This window comes from Ursus americanus, chromosome 3 (genome assembly GCF_024610735.1).
Source record: "Ursus americanus isolate L20-20 chromosome 3, mUrsAme1.1.p, whole genome shotgun sequence".
Taxonomy (NCBI): Eukaryota; Metazoa; Chordata; class Mammalia; order Carnivora; family Ursidae; genus Ursus; species Ursus americanus.
Window position 1 is genome coordinate 96,899,102 of NC_142129.1, and position 21,849 is coordinate 96,920,950.

The window sequence follows — 21,849 nt, forward strand, 5'->3', positions numbered from 1 at the left end:
ATGTGTAAAGATTATATGGGATTTCTCTGTATATTTCTTACAACCGGGTATGACTCTACAATCATCTTATTAAAAAAACTGATGGTCACCAGAGGGGAGGTGGGTGACGGATGGGGGAGACAGGTGATGGGGATGAAGGCGTGCACCTGTCGTGATGAGCACAGGGTGTTGTATGGAAGTGTGAAATCACTAAATTGTACACCTGAAACTAATATTACACTGTACGTGTAACTGGAATTTTTTTTAAAAAACTTAAAAAAAAGAAAAAATACTTGAAGTAAGTAAAAATACTTGAAGGGCTTCTCAGTCTTGATTTTGATTATTTATGATGTTTAGCCATTTCATACATTTAAACTCTTTCTTAATGTAGCATGTATGTTTTCAATCTTACCCAGAGCTTACATGCAAATTCAAGAATCAAAGGACAATCTGCTCCACTGGATGGCCGACGTGCCCCCAGCATTCTTCATGCCTCCTCCATCCTCATGCCTGGACTGCCTTGTCTCCAGAATCAGCATGAGTCTGAAAATAATTCTGAGTACTTAGAAAGTGTTGTAGAAACCTCATCTCTGTGGGCACTAATATTATAGGCAAGGATGTTGAGGCTTTCTCTTTTCATGAAGAATTTGAGTGAGAAAGCGGTCTATCTGTCATTAGGGAAATGTCACTCAAACCCGCAGTGTGATACCATATCACACCCACTAGCATGGCTTCTCTAAGCAAAATGGAAAGCAGCAAGCTTTGGCGAGGATGGGAAGAAGTTGAAACCGTTGTGCATGGCTGGTGGGATGTCAAAGCGCAGCTCTCATGGAAAACTGTGTGGTGAGTTCTTAAGAAAGGGAACAGAATTCTCACATGATCCAGCAATTCTGCTGCCAAGCATGTGCCCAAAAGCTGTGAAAGCAGGGATTCAAACAGATATTTGTATGCCCGTGGTCACAACAGCATTATTATACTTTTAAGATTTATTTATGTATTTGAGAGAGAGAGAGAGCATGTGTGTGATTGGAAGGGGAGGGGCAAAGGGAGAGAGAGAATCTCAAGCAGACCCCCCACTGAGCACAGAGCCTGACATGGGACTCAATCCCACAACCCTGAGATCATGACCAGAGTTGAAATCAAGAGTCGGTGGCTTAACCAACTGAGCCACCCAGGCAACCCACAACAACATTATTCCCAATACTCAAAAATACAAATGACCCAAGTGTCCATCCACAGATAAATAGCTGGGTAGATACATACACTAGGTCACTATTCTGCTTTGAGAAGGAAGGGGATTCTGACCCATGCTCAGCATGGACAAACCCTGAGTACTCTGTGCTAAGTGAAATCAGCCAGACACAGAAAGACAACTATCATATTATTCCACTCATACAAATATCTGGAATGATCAAATTCAGAGAGACAGAAAGCAAAATAATGGCTGCCAGGAGCTGGGGGCAGGAATGAGGACTTAGTCTTTATCAGATACAGTTTCCGTTTTACAAGATAGAAAAGTTCTGAAGATGGATGGTGGTGATGGCCCCACAACAATGTGAATGTACTTAATGTTGCTATGAGTACACGTAAAAATAGTTAATATGGTCATTTTTTAATTTTTTTTAAATATTTTTTTTATTCATTTGGCAGCGAGAGAGACAGCCAGCAAGAGAGGGAACACAAGCAGGGGGAGTGGGAGAGAAAGAAGCAGGCTTCCAGTGGAGCAGGGAGCCCAACGTGCGGCTCAATCCCAGGACCCTGGGATCCCGCCCTGAGCCGAAAGCAGACACTTAACGACTGAGCCACCCAGGCACCCCTCATTTTTTAATTTTTTAATTTATTTTTAATTTTTGAAAAGATTTTATTTATTTATTTGAGAGAGAGGGAGAAAGAGCAGGAGTTGGGGGGGGCAAAGGGAGAGAGGGAGAAGCAAACTCCCTGCTGAACAGGGAGCCCTACATGGGGCTTGATCCCAGGACCCTGGGATCATGACCTGAGCCAAAGGCAGATGCTTAACTGACTGAGCCACCCAAGTGCCCCAATATGGTCATTTTTAAAAAGTAGTCTCCACACCCAGTGTGGGGCTCAAACTCACAATTCAGTGATCAAGAGTCAGATGCTCTACCGACTGAGCCAGCCAGGCACCCCTAATATGGTCATTTTCATTTTATGTATATTTTACCATAATAATAAAAAAAGAACATGATTGACCTATATGTACTAAGAAATAACTGCTACCAGGCTACACTGTGACATGAAAATAATAACAAAAAATAGAGAAAATTAACATCTTTATTGAAACAAGCTACCACATCTACAAGCCAAAAACCAAAAATCTTACATTCTGAACATTATGAAATCTTAGTACAGGGGACATCCCATAAGTAGACAAATGCCTCTGTGACTCTGAGCAGAGTAGAAGTGTTTCAGAATTTAATGTCTCCATCCTAAAAAGAAACAAAACAGAACAACACAGAAAACAAAAAATCTATCCAATGTTTATATGATCAGAGCACTAAAATCTACCTTTTATCGTCCATTCTGTGAGAGGCATATAATAACAGGGAAAGGCCATTTCAATAATTCTTTCCACAATAATTATTGACCAAGAGCAATGATACAGATGTAGTGAAGAGAAGAGCCATATGCACCCCAATGTTCATAGCAGCATCATAGCTAAATCGTGGAAGGAGGCGAGATGCCTTTCAACAGATGACTGGATTAAGAAGATGTGGTCCATATATACAATGGAATATTACTCAGCCATCAGAAAGAACGATTACCCAACATTTGCTACAACATGGATGGGACTGGAGGAGATAATGCTAAGTGAATTAAGTCAAGCAGAGAAAGACAATTATCATATGGTTTCACTCATCTATGGAACATGGGAACTAGGAAGATTGTAGGAGAAGAAAGGGATAAAGAAAGGGGGGGTATTCAGAAGGGGGAATGAAGCATGAGAGACTATGGACTCTGAGAAACAAACTGAGGGCTTCAGAGGGGAGGGGGTGGGGGAATGGGATAGGCTGGTGATGGGTAGTATGGAGGGCATGTATTGCATGGTGCACTGGGTGTTATACGCAACTAATGAGTCATCGAACTTTACATCAAAAACCAGGGATGTACCATATGGTGACTAACATAATATAATAAAAAAATATTATTATAATAAAAAAAAGAAAAAAAAAAGAAAAAAATATATTGACCGTGAACAATGTCCTAAGAACTAAGTACTGGGGAGGCAGCAGTTAATTAAACAACCAAAACCATGTCCTTAGGGAGCTTATATTATAGTGAGGATAAACAGACAATAAATAGAATTTTTAAAGTAAAATATAGACTATGTTAGTGGCAGGGTCCCCAGGTTCAGCAAATTAGAACACAGGACAGTAATAGGTACATAATTACACTAAGAATTACTCAGTATTTATCTGAAATTCTAATGTAATGGGGCACCCTGTGTTTTTCCTGCTAACTATGGCGATCCTGCTAATTAAACATAACACATTTAGTTGGACAGTTTGATGGGTGGTGTTGAGGAGGAAGATTCAGGGACAGTTAACATAAAAAATAAAAATGCGAAGGCATTTGATCAGAGGAAGACATACAAGTTGATAAGATGATATGGAGAGAAAAACACAAAGTGTTAGAGGTCACCAGTACAGAACATTCCCGTTTTGGTTCTACAGAATTGAGGTGAGATAAGAGGGCAGCTAGGGTTGAACAAATGGAATACAAAGTTCATTTGAGGGCAAACCCACACCCTGCACATAGCATGCTGATAGCAGTCTGATGAGGGAGTTATGCGCCCCTAAGACGTACACTGTATATAGAGGGGCCCCCTTCATGCTCTGTGACCAGCATGCTGAGGACAGGTATAGGCAGGGATTTGAAAGGCATTTGGGCCACCAAGAAGTAATAAAGGAAAAGGTGAATCCTGGCTGAAAAAGCAAACTTGAGAGTGCCTGTTGAAAGTGCCCTGGGCACTGAGGGTGGATTCTTCACCTGCTACGCCAGCTCCCAAGTGGGCAGAACCTCCTGTGGGCAGCTGTGCACAACATCTTGCCATCAGCTCAGCTGTTGGAAGTGACAGAGACTGAAAGAGCCCCAAGCTCCTTCCTGGGGAGTCTGTCCCCACTAGTCTGACTGGTGCAGAACACCTCAGCAAGCCGGTAACTTCCACTGATCTCCAGCCCTCTGTTGGCCAAAGGGAAGGAGAAAGAGTTGCCATTTCCATTCTCCCTATGAGTTCACCATTTATCAGGTCACAATAGAACAAAACCATCACTGAAACTCCAGCCCCTGGACCTGGCAGTCTTGCCACAACAACTCAGACACAGTGACCAGAGACTCACATCTCTGCTTCCCATTTGGGATTGACGTGCATCATAGATGTTTAAAGGTAACGTTTGCAAGGGTCACCAACACCCACCTTCCTTGCAGGTACTTGTGCTTGTCTTTTTCCCTCCATCATTTCATACCAACAACATCGTCCATAGTCTTCTGGCCTCTGCACCTGCTGGGCATGCACTTGAAGACATGCTTGACCTATTCCGTATCCTTTTCCCCATGACACCAGTCTGGTTTTCCTTTGGAACATTTGAGAATTGAAGCTGTCTAGCTGGCTCGCATCACTGTCCACTCAGCCCCTCATCACCCCATCTTGTGTTACTGCCATACCTCCATCAGCTTCGTCTCCACACGGTTTTCCGCCCTTCATTCATTCCCTTCTACATCTGCTTCTTCCTTTATTCAGTGATGCACACCTTTACATGTTAACGCAGCCACATGACCTATGAGAAGCATCTACTCTGTGTCAGGTATGTGAGACACGCTTTCTAGTTGCAAATCTGTTGAATCCTTGTGCTATTATTAACCCCCCCAATTATATGGCTAACACTAAGTCCAGCATTATTTCTACTGAATTATATTGTACTATATACAAAACTGAAATGAGATTCATTCCAAGCTCTCTAATTCAGACTCAATCACATAAGAAACCTTTTCTTATCTGTTGCCATCCATTTCTGAAGATTCTAGACAGAAAACAACAACAATAACAACAACAACTAATAAAAACCAGAAAGATATACATAGGACAATTAGTCAATAATGGGGTTAACTGTCTCTTTGGACTGAATTATGTTACCACAAAAAAAGTCATATCTATGTCCTAACTCCCATATCTTTAAATGTGACCTGATCTGGGAATATGGTCTTTGCAGCTATAATTAAAGATCTTGAGATGGGATCATACTCAATTTAGGTTGGACCCAAATCCAATGACTGGTTTCCTTATAGGAGAAGGAAGAGAGAGAATTTTGACACAGAGGAACATAGGAAAAGGTCATGTGAAGGTGCAGGCAGACAATGGAGGGTAGCCACCAGCCAAGGAATGCCAAGTATGCTGATGGCAACCAGAAGCTAGGAGAGAAACATGGAATGGAGTCTCTCTCAGATCGTCCAGAAGCAGCCAACCCAGCCTACACCTTGATTCCAGATGTCTGGCCTCCGGAACTGAGAGAATAAATCTCTGTTGTTTTAAGTCAGCCAGTTTGTGGTCATTTGTTATGGCAGCCCTGGGACACTAGTACACTATAAACAGAAACTGTTGTCCTCTCTTCAAAGATGTACCTGATTGATCATTAGTGTGAATGTTGAGCTCGATACAAGAGCAACACCTTGGGACGTGCAGGGAAACCATTCTCTCTCTTTCCTGTATTTCCCTCTTGGGCATATTATTGTCTGTGCTAGACGGTGTGAGGCAGGGAATCCCCGTTCATGTGGCTGGCCATCTAAGTGACTCTTGCAAATACATCAATTCTATGGGTGGTTTTGTTGGGTGTTGAAAGCACCCAATAAATATTACCTCTTTTCCTCTCTTTGAATGTTATACAAATTGAAAAACAAAGTTGATTATAGGATAGACAGAAACCAAAATGTGATCTTTAATATGACAAAGTCTAAGTTGGAGGATACAGAGTGTGGTTCGTGTGGGGACAAATGGGCCCTGTATACCGAGCCACAGAACTAAGCACATTTGCTCACAGTGCTGGGCACTTCAGGCTTCCTCCTCCTTAGGGGAGCAGATGGAGCAGCAGAACACCTGCTCTCCACAGAGTAAAATGAAGAGCTGAAACAAGCTTAACGACTGCAATCTTTCTAAATTCTCCAATCAGAATGAGCCACACTGCCTCCCCTGGGACAAAGTAAGTGAAAGGACAGGAGACACCTAGTGGGTCCCACCGAAGATGTTGCCTTGCCATGGAGGGAAGAAACATATCCTTCTATAAAACTGAAAGGTCTACATTGAAGAGGAGAAAGCTATAGAAGACCATAGTGACCTTTCGCAAGACAACTTTACCAGTAATTAACATATTTAAAGAATGCTAAAGTGTCCTGAAAACAAATGATCTACTTACGGAAGAGTCACCAATTCCTTTCTCAATGCCCCAACAGCATTTTGCCTTTATATTTACAGTAGAATTTTGCAAGCAGGGCTACATATATCAATCTACGTGTTAACTTTCCCATTAGACAGTGAGAACACTTACATATTTTATTGACGTCTATATTCTTAACACATTGCATGATTTTGAAATTATTTCCTTAATTAACATTTCTCTCTCCCACTGAATTATTAGCTCTACACAACATGCTTCGCATTCCTGGAAATTAAAGAGTAATATGAAGGAGTGTCTGGCTGGCTCAAAAGGTTGGGTGTCCGACTCTTGATTTCCGCTCAGGTCATGATCTCGAGTTGTGGGATCCAGCCCCACATCCAGCTCCTCACTGAGCATGGAGCATGCTTGGGATTCTTTCTCTTTCTCTCCCTTTCCCCTCACCACACCCCTTCTCTCTCCCTCTCTCTCAAAAAAAAAAGTAATAAGTAATGTAAAGTAAATGTTTGATATCTTTAATTTAAATTATATAATATAAGCATAAAGGAATAAAAACACAAAGTGTGGTTTATGACACAGAAATGACCTAATGATTTATAAAGAAAATATAAGACACTGGGAAAATGGTAGGGTATAACTGGAAAGATGAATAAAAGACATCCTTGAAATAAGGTGAAAATCTAAACATGCCCGAGCTGTGATGTATTAATTCGCTACAATCCTCTGGCCACTAGGTTGTTTGAGAGCAGTTTGTGTAGGAAGAACAGGTCCAGATGAGGATCTGAGGGGCTGGCCACTCAAAAGTGGATCCAGGCCCATACATCCAAGTTGGAGGTGGTAGCTTAAAAATTGCACTGCTATGGCACACCTGGATGGCTCAGTTGGTTGAACGTCTGCCTTTGGCTCAAGTCATGATCCCAAAGTCCTGGGATCAAGTCCTGCATCAGTCTCCCTGCTCTCCCTCTACCAGCAGCTCCCCCTGCTTGTGCCCTCTCTTTCTCTGTGACAAATAAATAAATAAATTTTCAAAAAAAAAAAAACAAAACAAAAGCAAATTGCACCGATAGAAACTCACTCGCTCGTCCACTCATTTATTCATTCAACAAACACTTTATCGAGCACCTATTTTGTGTCAGACACTGGCATTATCTGCATATGGGAGGTAGCTGGGCATATGGGTTTATAGGTTTTCCCTTATAGGATAACTAGGAATGTCTTCATCTTAGTTTGCTTATCCTACTGTGTGATTTCGCTGACATGGGCTTACTGCAGCCCCTACTCTGCCCATTGGCTCATCACTGGGTGGGGGGTGGGGGCAGTTGGTTGTTTATTCTCAATAGGTTGTAGAAATGTTTCCTTTTGATTCTTCAACTCCTTTAAAATTACCCATTTTCATTCAAAGAAAATAGAATAACTTTGCTTTTATGAAAGATTTTCATATTTTTTATAAAGTTTAGTAATGCATGCTAATTTTTAATAAACTCATATAAAATTCCTGAGGGTTTCAAAGGGGTGGGGGTGGGGGAATGGGCTAGCCTGGTGATGGGTATTAAGGAGGGCACATATTGCGTGGAGCACTGGGTGTTATACGCAAATAATGAATCATGGAACACTACATCAAAAACTAAGGATATACTGTATGGTGACTAACATATCATAATAAAATTTAAAAAAAAGAACATAAATAAATAAATAAATAAATAAATAAATAAATAAATAAATTTGAATTAAGTATTACATTTGTCATCTGAAGTACAACTTGAAGTGGTATTATCATAATTTTATATAGCTTAACATCAATTAAACCTAAAAATATATTCTAAAGTACTATTGTTCATAAAAATATGTTTAATGTTTTTAACTAGAGTCCTTACATCTACAAATTAATTTTTGTCTATTGTATTTTATTTTTTTAGCTTATTAGGTTAGGGTTTTTTAAAATATTTTATTTATTTGTTTGACAGAGAGAGAGAGAAAGAGACCACAAGCAAGGGGAGCATCGGACAGAGGGAGAAGGAGAAGCAGGCTCCCCGTCGAGCAGGGAGCTCCATGCGGGGCTCAAACCCAGGACCCTGAGATCATGACCTGAGCTGAAGATTGACACTTACTTAACTGACTGAGCCACCCAGGTGCCCCTAACTTATTAAGTATTTTAATTACAGTATGGTTAACATAGAGTGTTATATTAGTTGCATAGTGATTCAACACTTTCATATATTACCTGGTGCTCATCACAAGTGCACCCCTTAGTCCTCAATAACTATTTTGCCCATCCCCCCACCCACCTCCCCTCTGGTAACCATCAGTTTGCTCTCTATAGTTTAGTCAGCTTCTTGGTTTGTCTCTCTCTCTCTTATTTTTTTTCTTTGCTCATTTGTTTTGTTTCTTAAATTCCACCTGAGTGAGAGCAAATGGTATTTGTCTTTCTCTGACTAATTTCGTTTAGCATTATACTCTCTAGCTCCATCCATGTTGTTGCAAATGGCAAGATTTCGTTCCTTTTTATGGATGAATAATATTCCATTGTATAATATACCACATCTTCTATACCCATTCATCTATCAATGGACACGGGCTGCTTCCATTTGTTGGCTATTGTAAGTAATGCTGCTATAAACATGGGGGTGCATGTACCCTTTGGAATTCTGTTTTTCTATTCTTTGGGTAAATACCCAGTAATGTGATTAGTGGATCATATTTTTTATTCTATTCATTCTATTTTTAACTTTTTGAGGAGCCTCCATACTGTTTTCCACAGTGGCTGCACCAGTTTACATTCCTACTAGCAGTGCACAAAGGTTTCTTTTTCTCCACATACCTGCCAACAACACCTGCTGGTTTTGTGTTTTTGATTTTAGCCATTCTGACAGGTGTAAGGTGATATCTCGTTGTGCTTTTGATGTGTATGTCCCTGATGCTGAGTGGTGTTGAGCATCTTTTCAGGCATCTGTTGGCCATCTGGATGTCTTCTTTAGAGAAATGTCTATTCATGTCTTCTGCACATTTTGTAATTGGATTATTTGGTTTTTGTGTGTTGAGTTGTATAAGCTCTCTATATATTTTGGATGCTAATCCTTTATTAGATATGTCATTTGCAAATATCTTCTCCCATCCCTTAGGTTGCCTTTTAGTTTTGTTGACTGTTTCCTTCACTGTGCAAAGATTTTTATTTTGGGATAGTCCCAATAGTTTATTTTTGCTTTTATTTCCCTTGCCTCAGGAGACATATCTAGGAAAATGTTGCTATGGCTGATGTTAGAGAAACTGCTGCCTGTGCTCTCTTCTAGGATTTTTATGGTTTCAAGACTCACATTTAGATCTTTAATCCACTTTGAGCTTATTTTTGTGTATGGTGTAAGAAAGTAGTCCAGTTTCATTCTTTTGCATGTAGCTGTCCAGTTTTCCCAACACCATTTGTTGAAGACATTGTCTTTCCCTCATTGCATATTCTTTCCTGCTTTGTCAAAGATGAGTTGACCATATAATCATGGGCTTGTTTCTGGGCTTTCTATCCTGTTCCATTGATCTGTGTGTCTATTTTTGTGCCAATACCATACTTTTTTTGATTACGCTATAAATTAAATTTTTTAAAATATTAATTGTCATATTTCTGTTTTTCATTCTGCCACTGTTTTGGCTCTCATGAAAATATCCACAAGTTTACCTCTCACAATCACAAATAAATATTTTCCTGACAGCAATAAAGATTGGAAAATATATTTAGATAGGTTTTAATGCAAAAGTATGTAAGTTGGTAAAATTTTGCTTGTAAGGTGAAAGTGTTTTCCAAAATCTGATAGGAGAACATTTAAAAACTGTAATAATTAGCACTCCATTGTAGGTAAGAACAAGTCAATGTGGTAAAAGGAAACGAGTTTACCATAGAGATATGATTTAAATCTGTAATTTGCCACTTCTGAATTATGGAGACTTGGGTGGGTATTTTCCACCTATGGCCTGAGTTCGTCTCCTATCCTGGCATCTGTAATCTCAGTTTGCTGGGCCTATCTGTGTACATGCTTCTGTCCTGGGGCCCATCCCATTAAATTTTTCTGCTGGATTGTTTATTTTTCAAGTTTTTATAAACTTGTTTTAAAGTACCACTGATACAGAAAAGTACATAGACCATAAGTGAATTGCTGCATGAATTTTTGCAAAGGAACAACTATTCAAAGTCCCAAGATTGAGAAACAGAATAAGACAAGCTTTACAGAAGTCCATTGTTGACCACTCCTTACCTTCATCGGGACTGCTTTCAAAGTAGCCCCTTGACTTATAACCATATATTGGTTTTACCTCTTTTTGAGGTTTATGTAAAGGTCTTTGAACTCTTTCCTTTAACACCAATTTTTTAAAAGACTTACTCATTTTGTTGGGGGTTGTAGTGGTACATTGATAATGATTGCTGCATAATAATCATTTTATGAATCTATCATAATCTAATTCTTCCCTTGTTGATAGGTATTTAAGTTTTTCATTTGTCAAATGCAGTTATTTCTTCAATGAACAATCTCGTCTATGTTTTTATTTGTAATTTTATATGATAAGCCTTATAAATACCCTTGCATTGCTTATATAGTTAGGCTTGGAATGTTAGGGTCAAGTTTGGAATTCCAAAGTGCTGTATCAGCAAAGACTCCACCACCTGCCGGCAAGGGAGCAAGTTGCTGCACCAGAGGCAGCATTCTTCCTCTTTTTTATTTTTTTCATTTTGTCTATTTTGGGAAGTCTATCATAGCAGTACCACACTGTAGTTATCCTTTTTATTTTGCTGGTAGGCGGCTAATGATGAGGTTACATACATTTGTCAAGTGTCTGTTCCACCCTTTTGCCTATCTTTATTACATTTTTAGTATTTGCAGACCTCTTCATACTAGGATGTATATCTTCATTACCTTAATGTTTTCTTTTGATAAATAAAAGTTTACAATTTTAATATGATAAAAATTATTTTTTATTTATTTTTATTTTTTAAAAGATTTTATTTATTTATTTGAGAGAGAGTGAGGGAGAGAGAAAGAGAGCATGAGCTGGGGGAGAGACAGATGGAGAGGGAGAAGTAGACTCCCCACTGAGCAGGGAGTCTGACACGGGGCTAGATCCTGGGACCCTGAGATCATGAACTGAGCCAAAGGCAGATGCTTAACCAACTGAGCCACCGAGTTGCCCCTAAATTATTTTTTTTATTTTATGGTTAGTTTTCTGTTTGGATATCCTCTTCATGAAATCTTTACCAATGCTGAGATCCTAAAGACATTTATTCTTTTATGTTTTTTAACATTTCCTGTTTACACCCACAACACATCTGGAATTGATGATGTTTACTTTTTTGGCATAGAACAAGATTAATTTTCTTCCAAATAAGGATTCAATTGACCCAATATACTTCATTGAAAAGAACGCTATTTTTTCCATTGCAATACAATATCACCTTTGTCCTAAAGCTAATATTCTTATATTGATAAGTGTTTTCTTAACCTCACTATTGACACACCATTGACCCATTTCTCTCTCGAGTGTGTGTGTGCATGCACACACATGCATGCTCCACTACCATGCTGTCTTAAATACTGTCACTTTTAAAAATATGCAATATTACCTCTTACTTGTTAGGATGACTATCAAAACAGAAAATAACAAGTGTTAGCCATGATGTGGAGAAGTTGGGGGGATTATTGGTGGAGTTGTTGGTACAACTGTAAAATGCTACAATTGAAAACATTATAGATGTTCCTCAAAAAATTAAAAATACACCTCTCATATGACTCAGCAATTCCACTTTTGGGTTAATATCCAGAAGACTTGAAAGCAGAGTCTTGAAGAGGTATTTGCACATCCTTATTCATAGAAGCATAGCATAGCCAAGAGGTAGAATTAACCCAAATGTCCACCTATGGATGAATGGATTTAAAAAAATGTTATATACACACAATGGAATATTATTATTCAACCTTTCAAAGGAAGGAAATCCTGTCACATGCTACAACATGAATGAAACATAAGGCTATTTGCTAAGTGAACTAAACCAATCACAAAAAACAAATACTGTGATTCCATGTATATGAGGTATCTAAACAGTTAAATCTAGAGAAACAGAAAGTAGAATAGTAGTTACCAGGGCCTGTGGGAAGGGAGGAAAGGCCAGCTGTGTCATAGGTATAGAGTTTCAGATTAACAAGATGAAAAAATTTTAAGGACTTTTTTCCATGTTAATGTGAATATACTTCCTACTGAACTGTACACTTAAAATGATTCAGATGCTAAAGTTTATGTTGTTTTTTACCACAATTAATGTTTTGAAATATGCAATATGATAAATTTGTGTCTTTAACATTGTCTTAGCTATTGGAGCCCTGGGAATTCCTATGCATTTTTAAATCATCTTATAAATTTCTACGGAAATTTTTTTTTATTTACTTATTTTATTTTATTTACTTATTTGAGAGAGAGAGACAGAGAGTGTGTGTAAGCATGGTGAGGAAGAAGGACAAAGACTTCCACTGAGTATGGAGCCCAACTTGAGGCTTGATCTCAGGACCCTGAGATGATGATCTGAGCTGAAATCAAGAGTCTGGCACTTAACCAGCTGAGCCTCCAAGGTGCCCCAATATGTGACCTTTCCCCTCATTTATTTCCTTTCCTTCTTACTTAGGTTAGGCCTTCCAGTATAATGTTGAATTCAAGTGTGAATGGCAGATATACTTTTTGTTACAAATTTCAGTATAATGTAGTTGTTTTACTTATTTTGTTTCTGTACCTTAGTCTGGATATTTTTGATTGGTCTGTATACTGAAGCCAATAATAATACACAACTAAAAACAATTAATAATGGGGTACCTGGGTGGTACAGTCAGTTAAGTATCCAACTCTTGTTTTCTGCTCACGTTGTGATCTCATGGTCTAAGATTGAGCCCCACACGGCTCTGTGCTCAGTGGGGAATCTGCTTGAGGTTCTCTCTCCCTCTCCATCTCCCTCTGCCCCTCTCCCAACTCACACATGCTCACTTGCTCTGTAAAATAAATAAATAAATCTTGAAAAATAAATAAAATGAAAACAATTAATAATAATTAGGCCACTTCCATAATCTCGTTTATTGTAACTCAGCTGTTGATAAACCCACCAATTGAGTTCTTAATTGCTTGAAAATATTTTTTCAGTTCAATAATTTTATTTATTTAATTAGCTATGTAACAGTTATATGGCAAACCTCTTTTTTTTCCAAATATCTATTCTGTAATCAAAGTTTTGGGGTTTTTGTGAAGACTTTATTTATTTTGAGAGAGAGACAGAGAGAGCAGGAGCAAGGAAGAGGGACAGAGGGAGAGGGAGAAGCAGACTCCCCCCTGAGCAGGGAGCCTGATGTGGGACTTGATCCCAGGACCCTGGGATCATGCCCTGAGCTGAAGGCAGACGCTTAACTGCTTGAGCCAGCAGGTGCCCCTAAGCAAAGATTTTTGAAGTCATTTCCTCATAGCTGCAGTACTTGAATCACCTGTGTATTTGCTACTATTGTCTTATTTTTTCTTGGTTTTGGTCATGGGGTCCTCTATCTTGGAATGTGTGGTAATTTTACTTTAATGCTAGGTGTTGTTCGTGAAAAATTGTGCACATGTATATATACGTTGAAGAGAAAAACACATAAGATTGTTTGTAGCAGCAACCTCTATGACAGCCAAAACCTGAACACAGTACAGTGCTATCTGGTGGAGGATAAATAAATTATGATTCTTTTATACAATGGACTGCAAAAAGAAGTGAGAGTGAACAAAGTGTTGTTACATGTGACCACAAAGATGAATTGCCACAAAAACAAAGTTAGCAAAGAAAAAGAAAAGCTGTAAGTAAGAGTATTTTCTGTATTATTCATACATCTAAGGGTGTACAAACAGGCAAATTAAACTGAAAATTTCCGAAATCACCATGACAATTACTTTTGGATAGATGGAGTTCTTGAGTGGGGGTTTCTGAGATGCTCTGATGTGGTCATGTTCTTTAAACCATAGACTGAGCACATGTACGTTCACTTCGTGAAAAATCATTGTCCTGGACACTTACAGTTTGTGAAGTTTTTTGTATACGCATTAAAGTTAGATCGATTTGGAAGGAAGAAATGCACTCAGACATGTCTCTCACATCAAGCTGAGTAAAATCCAAATGCCAGATGACATAATGTGGTGGTAAGGCTGCAGAAAAACAGGAACGCTTATGTAAAACATTGACTATGAAGAAGAGAAATTGGCACTGTCTAGCAAAATTTAATCTGAGTCACAGTTTAGCTGAAAAATCCCGCCTTCTGGGTGTGTATCCCAGAGGCAAACTGTCAAATACATAAGATAATGTATGCATAAATTTCTCCTGTGAAGTACTGAATGGAAGGGCAAACGACTGGAAACAAACTAAATACCCATCGATGGGGAGCTGGTTAGATGACTAATAAATCCACACAGTGGGCTATTATGCAACTGCTAAAAAGGAATGAAGGCCATCTCTAAGTAATGCCAAAAAGGAGTAGCCAGAATACATTTTTTAAAATGAAGCAACACAAAAAGGAAAGAACAGTGATTGACACAGTGTCTTTTATTTACCAAAAGAAAAAGAAAACCTAGAAGTGCATCTGCCAGAGTTTTCCAACAAGAATGGAAGACTTTTACACTCATGAGAATGGTTTCCTAATGGGAAGGGAAGGGATAGGATGGTGGTGCAGAGAATTTAAGTGAAAGCAAGACTTTCCTGAGAGTGCATCCTTTTATGGTTATATTCTTGTTCATATGTAAATGTTTCCTACAACATAAGACTGTTAAGTCAAAATGAAAAACAAATCCTAACTCTGACATGAAATCATTCATGGGTGAAAACCATCTTCATGGATGAAACAATATGATGCAGAGAAACTTCCTTGAAACAATCCAGTGGGGCTTGAAGGAGATGAGAGGGGCAAAGAGCAGGGTTGAAACCGTGAAAGCTGAATGATGGAGATACAGACACATTCTTTTACTCCTCCCATTTTACCATACATTTGAGACTGTTCAGAATGAAAAAATCAGGCCAAGAAGGAAAAACCTACAATAAATATTAGGAGTGACAATCTTGGTCTGGTATTATAACCAATTTTTGGTGGGGAACTATTTCCACTTTTGCAATAAACATATATTGCTTTATTGATTTTTTTTAAAGATTTATTTGTTTGTTTGTTTGTTTATTTATTGAGACAGGAGGGGCAGAGGGAGAGGGAGAGAAAGACTCTCAAGCAGGCTTCATGCTGAGCAAGAAGCCAGATGTGGGGCTCAATCCCATGACCCTGAGATCATGACCTGAGCCAAAACCAAGAGTTGGATGCTCAACCGACTGAACTATCCAGGTGCCCCAACATATGTTGCTTTGTAATTAGGAAATAAAAATAGCAATAATGAAACAAGCATTAAAGTAGAAAGTCAAGCTTTTCTTTTGACCCATCATAGCTAAGGTCTCTAAAATAACATAAAATTCTTGTGGTATATGTAAGTAGAAGACATCTCATTCACGAGAAATGAATGATGCTCATGTTTGTCTTAAAGGTTCATTTCTCCATTAACATTTGGTTAATTCTGCATTATTTTGTTTTGTTTTGCCATATGAATGATTTATATTCCTGTTTGTGTATTCAAAGTATAAATTTATTTTTCTGCAGGTTATATAAAACATATAGTTGCACATTATTTAAAGTGGCTCCATAATGATAAATATAAAACTTTAAAGACAAAAATTGCAGTTAGGAAAATGTGTTTTATCCATACAATTTTTATTCAATTTGATTGAAATTCTAATGAAACTTTACCAGTGTTCTAACCCAGGAGACAAAAGAGCAGAACAATGGCAAAAACAACAGGGACAGGGCTCCGGAGAAAGGGAAAGTCCCTGAAAACATGCCCATATTTTCTTTATGGAAATGTTATGGCAAAGTGATGAATTACAGAAGTGTCTTATAAAAATCATTTGACATCTGTTTAGGGAGATTTTTACCTCTGCAGTCATAATTACGTTGTGTTTAATTGAAATTTGTTAAACAAAAAATCGGAGCAGAACTTTTCCTAGCCAGCTGTTGAACGGTAACGAGATAGTATGTTTCCCATCATCGTTTAATTTCCCTTCAAATGTGGAATCTGTTGATGTCAGTCTCTTTATGAAGGAGAGAGAGACTCCTCACTTGATGCACCCTAAAAATTCGTTTGCATTTAATTGAGTTTCACATTTATTTTCTAACTGAATTTGACAAATTTGTGTTAACAGAATGATTAATTGTTGATTTGTTCCTAGGGTTCTATCAAAATTTACCTTTTTGAGTAACACCTATGTGTAAAAAAGCTGATACAATTCAGCAGCTAAATCCCAATAAAGCAATGAGGGGACAGCTATCTAGCCCAGCTGGAGAGATACAAGCAATCATGGTATCCAGACCATCCTGTCCGGAAGAATGGTTTCCACGTGCATGGAATTCAATAGAGCTCATGGTCAGAAAGGTAGACTTCTGTGACCTGCTACTGTGTGATCCTTGGTGGCACTTTTTCCTGGCTGAATGTGACCTTAGATGGATGCCTACAGCTCTAGTTTTCTTTGTGACAGTTACTTTATTTACAAAAATCAGAATAATGGAAATAATAATATACCCATGAGACTTAGACCACCAAGTGAGCACATACATATGGCACTTTGTAAAGCCATCGTTCAAAACTTGAAAATTTTTGTAGCACTCAACTGTGTATTGCTTATGCCTTAAGCACTATTTAAGTGCAAACCAGTGTTAGCAGTATTAATGGGGAGTCTCGCCTCCGTATGTCTGGAATTAGGCCATTTTCTCTTTACCCACCTAAACATCTGCTTGCTTTATCTTCGCTGAGCTCCTCATCCACATCCAGCTCTTGGTACCAGATTCATTAGTTCCGTTCCTCCTTGCATCACTTAACAAATATTGCTTGAGTATCGTCTATGTGCCATGATCACTGGGCACTGGCTTCTCCTTACTCATCACAGTGTTTTGCTGCTCACACTTTATTTCTTTCAATTCCCACATACTTTTTATATTTGCCTCCCTACTCCAAGCATTCTGACTTGGTTCAAAGAGCCACCCCTGCGTTCACCACTGCTCTGCAAAATAATTCCCCTGACCCGATATCTTGTCTGCCTTCTAATGTCTGAGAAACAAAACAAGGAGCTCTGAGAAATGCTGTGCATTAACAGGGAGCTCCAAAGATGTTTTCAGGAAAGTCAGTGGGGAACGGTAGAGGAAGATGGGATATTATCACTGCCTCTACTTTCATAACAAAAAATGGCAATGCTCCCTGAAATTCTTGCAGACAGGCAGATAGAGCCAAAACAATTGAAAAATGAATGCTAACAGTAGGCATAAACTAATAAAGTCTAGTTGATATTGCATTTATGAAATTTGCGATCTGAAGGCTAGACTGACCCTTTCGTAATTAATAGATTAGTCTTCATGTGGATAAGCACGCAGGCCAGTAGGAAGCAGAGTATCAGGCAAACAGATGAAGTGCCTTGGGCAATCGAACACTCTTTGCATGGCCATGGTTGAGTACATTTTAACAGGCAAGAAATTCCACCATAAGCACCTAGAAAACTAGGCAAAATATATGAAATAACTGTTTTCAGACATCAGCCAACAGGCAGTACAAGACTGTAATCCCTGAAAGGAAACAAATGAGCGAACATCATCATGATTACCTCAGTTCTGCCTGGAGGCACCTTCCGCATGGCAGCAAGGGGAGGGGAAGCCTGAAAGGAAACCAGCAGTTTTTTTCTGAGCTGAAGGGAGAGATCAGAGTTGGAGCTACGGAGGTAGCTGGAATTTGCAACAGACTAGGATTCTGCATAGGTGTTCCCCTTTACTATTCGGCTGTGGATGTACAGGTCAGGATCCCAAGAAAAGAGTACCAGAGAAAGAACAACTACTTGGAGCTGTGGGCTGAAAAGCTAGCAAAGTTTGCACAAGTAGATTTTCACGTTCCAAGCAGCCAGATGGTGAAATCTTGTTGAACCCCCCATGACAGGAGAGAACCCAGAATGTCCATACCCTAAGAGAAACAGGAGCCACGCGTTTGTTCACAGAAGTAGGAACCCCCAAACACTAGATAGGCCGGTGAGGAGGTTGAGCTACGATTTTTCAGTGAATGTGAGCTAGGGCATTTGCACCTCTCTGAAGACTCTTCCTCCAGAAACCCCACTAAGACCCACAAGAAAATTTGGGGAGAATTGTAAGAAAGCTCCTCCATGGTGCAGGAGCCTGGGGGTGGGGGAAAGCAATGCTCAGACGTCTCCCTGACTCATGTCCTCCATGGAGAAAAGATAATCTCCAGACAGAAGGCCATCCAAATGGGTGGGCTAGTGGCATCCTACTGCAGTTGGGAAAAGGGAACGGGACCACCACCATAAGCCACCCAGACCTGTCTCCTGTCCCTCTAGGGAACAAAAATGTTATCTTCAGGGGGATATGGCATCATTATCGTGAGGGTGCTCGTCGAAATAATCAAAATTGGTGCTGGGAACAATAGGGATAGAAAAATAGTTCTGATCCATGGGATCCAGCATTACACCTCGAGGAAGAGCACGAACACTGCTTTACAGAGCCCAAGACTGAGGCAAGAGTAGAACATCAGAGAGAACTCGTTGCCCCTCTGGCTGCTGCAAATGGCGATGGTTGAGTAAAATAGCAGTGGAATAAACACAGGGGTGTGCAAGGGACAGCCTCTCTAGAGGGCAGTGAGAAAGAGAAGACACAGAGGTCAGTAAGGGGCTTTCACTAGATGAATTTGAAGTCTCTGGTCCACCCTCAAATGTAAAAACCAACCCAGCTCCTGATAAAATTAACATCAATACACATGTGCACTAAGGGCTCTCGGAAGGAAAAGTATACTCATCTTCAAACATACAAATACTTACCTCAATATTTTTGTACAATGGGTCTAGTTTTCAGTGAAAAATTATGGTGCATAAGAAAAGGCAGGGAAACACAGTCTGAGATTATTAATCAATCCTCAGAACTGCACTGGGGTAGGAAGCAGAGGACGCATCTATGGGGCAGGGAACTGCTGGGAACATGTCAGAGTTTCCAATCCTGTGATTCTCAGCTGGGGCGGGGAGCTGCTGCCCCCACCAGGGGACATATGGCAATGTCTGGAGACATTCTGATCAGCTCAACTAGGGGGCTGCTACTGGCCTCCAGAGGGTAGAGGCCAGACAGGCTGCTAAGTATCCTGCAAAGAACAGCCCCTGATGACAAAAAATTATCCAGTCCCAAATATCAACAGTGCTACGGTTGAGAAATTTTGCTCTAATAAAAAAGTAAAGAAAATGTAAGAGAGATACAAAGTATAAGAAAGAATCCATTGAAGATGCTAGAAATTAAAAAACAAAAACAAAACGAAACAAAAAAACAAAAAACACAGTATTGGGGGGGGAAAAAAGAATGTGTTTGATGGGCTCATTAGTAGACCCAAGGAAAAAAATCAGTCAGGTTAAAGATAGGCCAATAGAAATAACCCAAACTGAAAAGCAAAAAGAGAAACAAGAGTGGAAAGACCACCAAAGAAGAGGGCATTTAAGAATTGTGGGAATTCAGCCAATAAAATTGGAATCAGCAGATGAAGTAAAAGAGAGAAAAGACAGGACCATTTCAAACAATTTTGGCCAAGAATTTCCAAAATTTCTGACATACAAGAACTGCAGTCCAAGAATCTCATAGAATTTCAAGGAAAATGAGTATCAACGACACAAACACTCAGGAATCACCTTCAAGTTGCTAAAAATCAAAGGCAGTGAGCACCTTGCAGGGGCATATGTAATAAACTTGGAAAGATACAAAGAAGGGCATGACGTCTGCCCATGGATATAACATGGAAGTTTGTTAACACTACTTTACACTAAGATACAGTTACGATGGTAACGTTCATGGCATGTGCTTTTTTTTCACCACAATAAAAGGACAAAATTAAAATATTTTTCAAAAGCTTAAGAAAAAATATTGAGGAAACCAAAGAGAGACCCATTACATAGTAGGAATTCTGAATGGCAGTCATATTCCTGCAAAGAGATGAGAGTTGGTTTGGGGCGGGGGGGCACAAAAAATCTTCTCTGTTGCCATGGTCTGTAACCATGAAAAAAAATGTTTGTATTGAGAAAATGTTCTTCTCTAGTATTTAACTTTTATATTTAAGGAGAAATTTAAATTTAGTTAATTTTTCTTTTAAGGGGAAGGCATCGTAATAATGAAAAGAAGGTTGCTTGAGACCACTCCCTATAGAAGAATAAGGATAAGCCTCATCTGAAGAAATCTGCCTATAAGTACTCCCAGCAGAGAGGCCTTAACTGAGTATCTCAGGATGAACTCATTGTGGCTTTCCCAGGGTCGAGGGGCACCACTAGCCTTCACTACATAGAACGACTCTGAGAACACCTCTCCAGATGGGAAAACAGGTCAGCCCTGGTGCCAAGACCCAGCTATGCCAGCCCTCAGGTTGGAATCCCTCCTTGGAGATTGTACAGCAAAGTTACTGCAAATTGACTGATAATAATTATCTTGAAGAAGCGGTTTTAGTAAACAGTTCCCCAGACCTGGAGATTCAGAAGGCAGCTTAGAACTGATAGGCTTTTAACAAACTCTTATCTTAAGTTGTGGTTACGTTTTTTAAAGGGTTTGTAATCCTTGGAGACACCTGATTCCACTTACAGGTGGAATTACAGGATATCTGTGATTTACTCTAAAAGGTTGGGGGGTGGGGCATAGGAAGTGGGCAGAACCATGAATTAAACAGGATTGGCCAGGAGCTGATAATCACTGATGCTGGGTGATGAGTTTGTAGACAGTGTCCGCCCCTAGTGTGATATTTACTAAAGTAGAACATTAGAGGGTTATCTGAGATCACTGAGAGGTGCATTACTGTGAGTGCTAGTTTGTCAGGATGGAAATTTAATTCTAATGAACTAATTTTACCCTAACATTCAAGGTATGGGTTGATACAGGGTACCAACTGGATACAGGATCTCAAATGAGGTATTCAGGATCTTCCCCTTATGCCTCCCACAGAACTGTTTTCCTCGACACTAACCGTATTCTTAAACAAGCTCCTGACATATGGCAGAAAATACAGCCACAGGCCATTCCGGCTTTGCAATTTTTTTCAAAATACTCTCACAGTCAAGAGAGTAACTCCTCCCTCCTGTGCCCCTTGACCTACTGAGCTGTGTCCATATTAAACTCACCAAATCATGCTGGTTGGTCCTGCCCTGGTCACTGTACTCGAGGGAGGAAAGAGGTGAAGGGCCTGGCGAGGTGAGGTCACAACCCCCAGCTCATAGGAGAGGACGCAGTGTCCCATGACCGGCAGGACAAATCCTTACATTAGCCCTCAAAGACCCTCGCACTCATGACCACTGGTAACTCCGTGGCTACATCTCCTCTCTGCTCCAGCCACACTG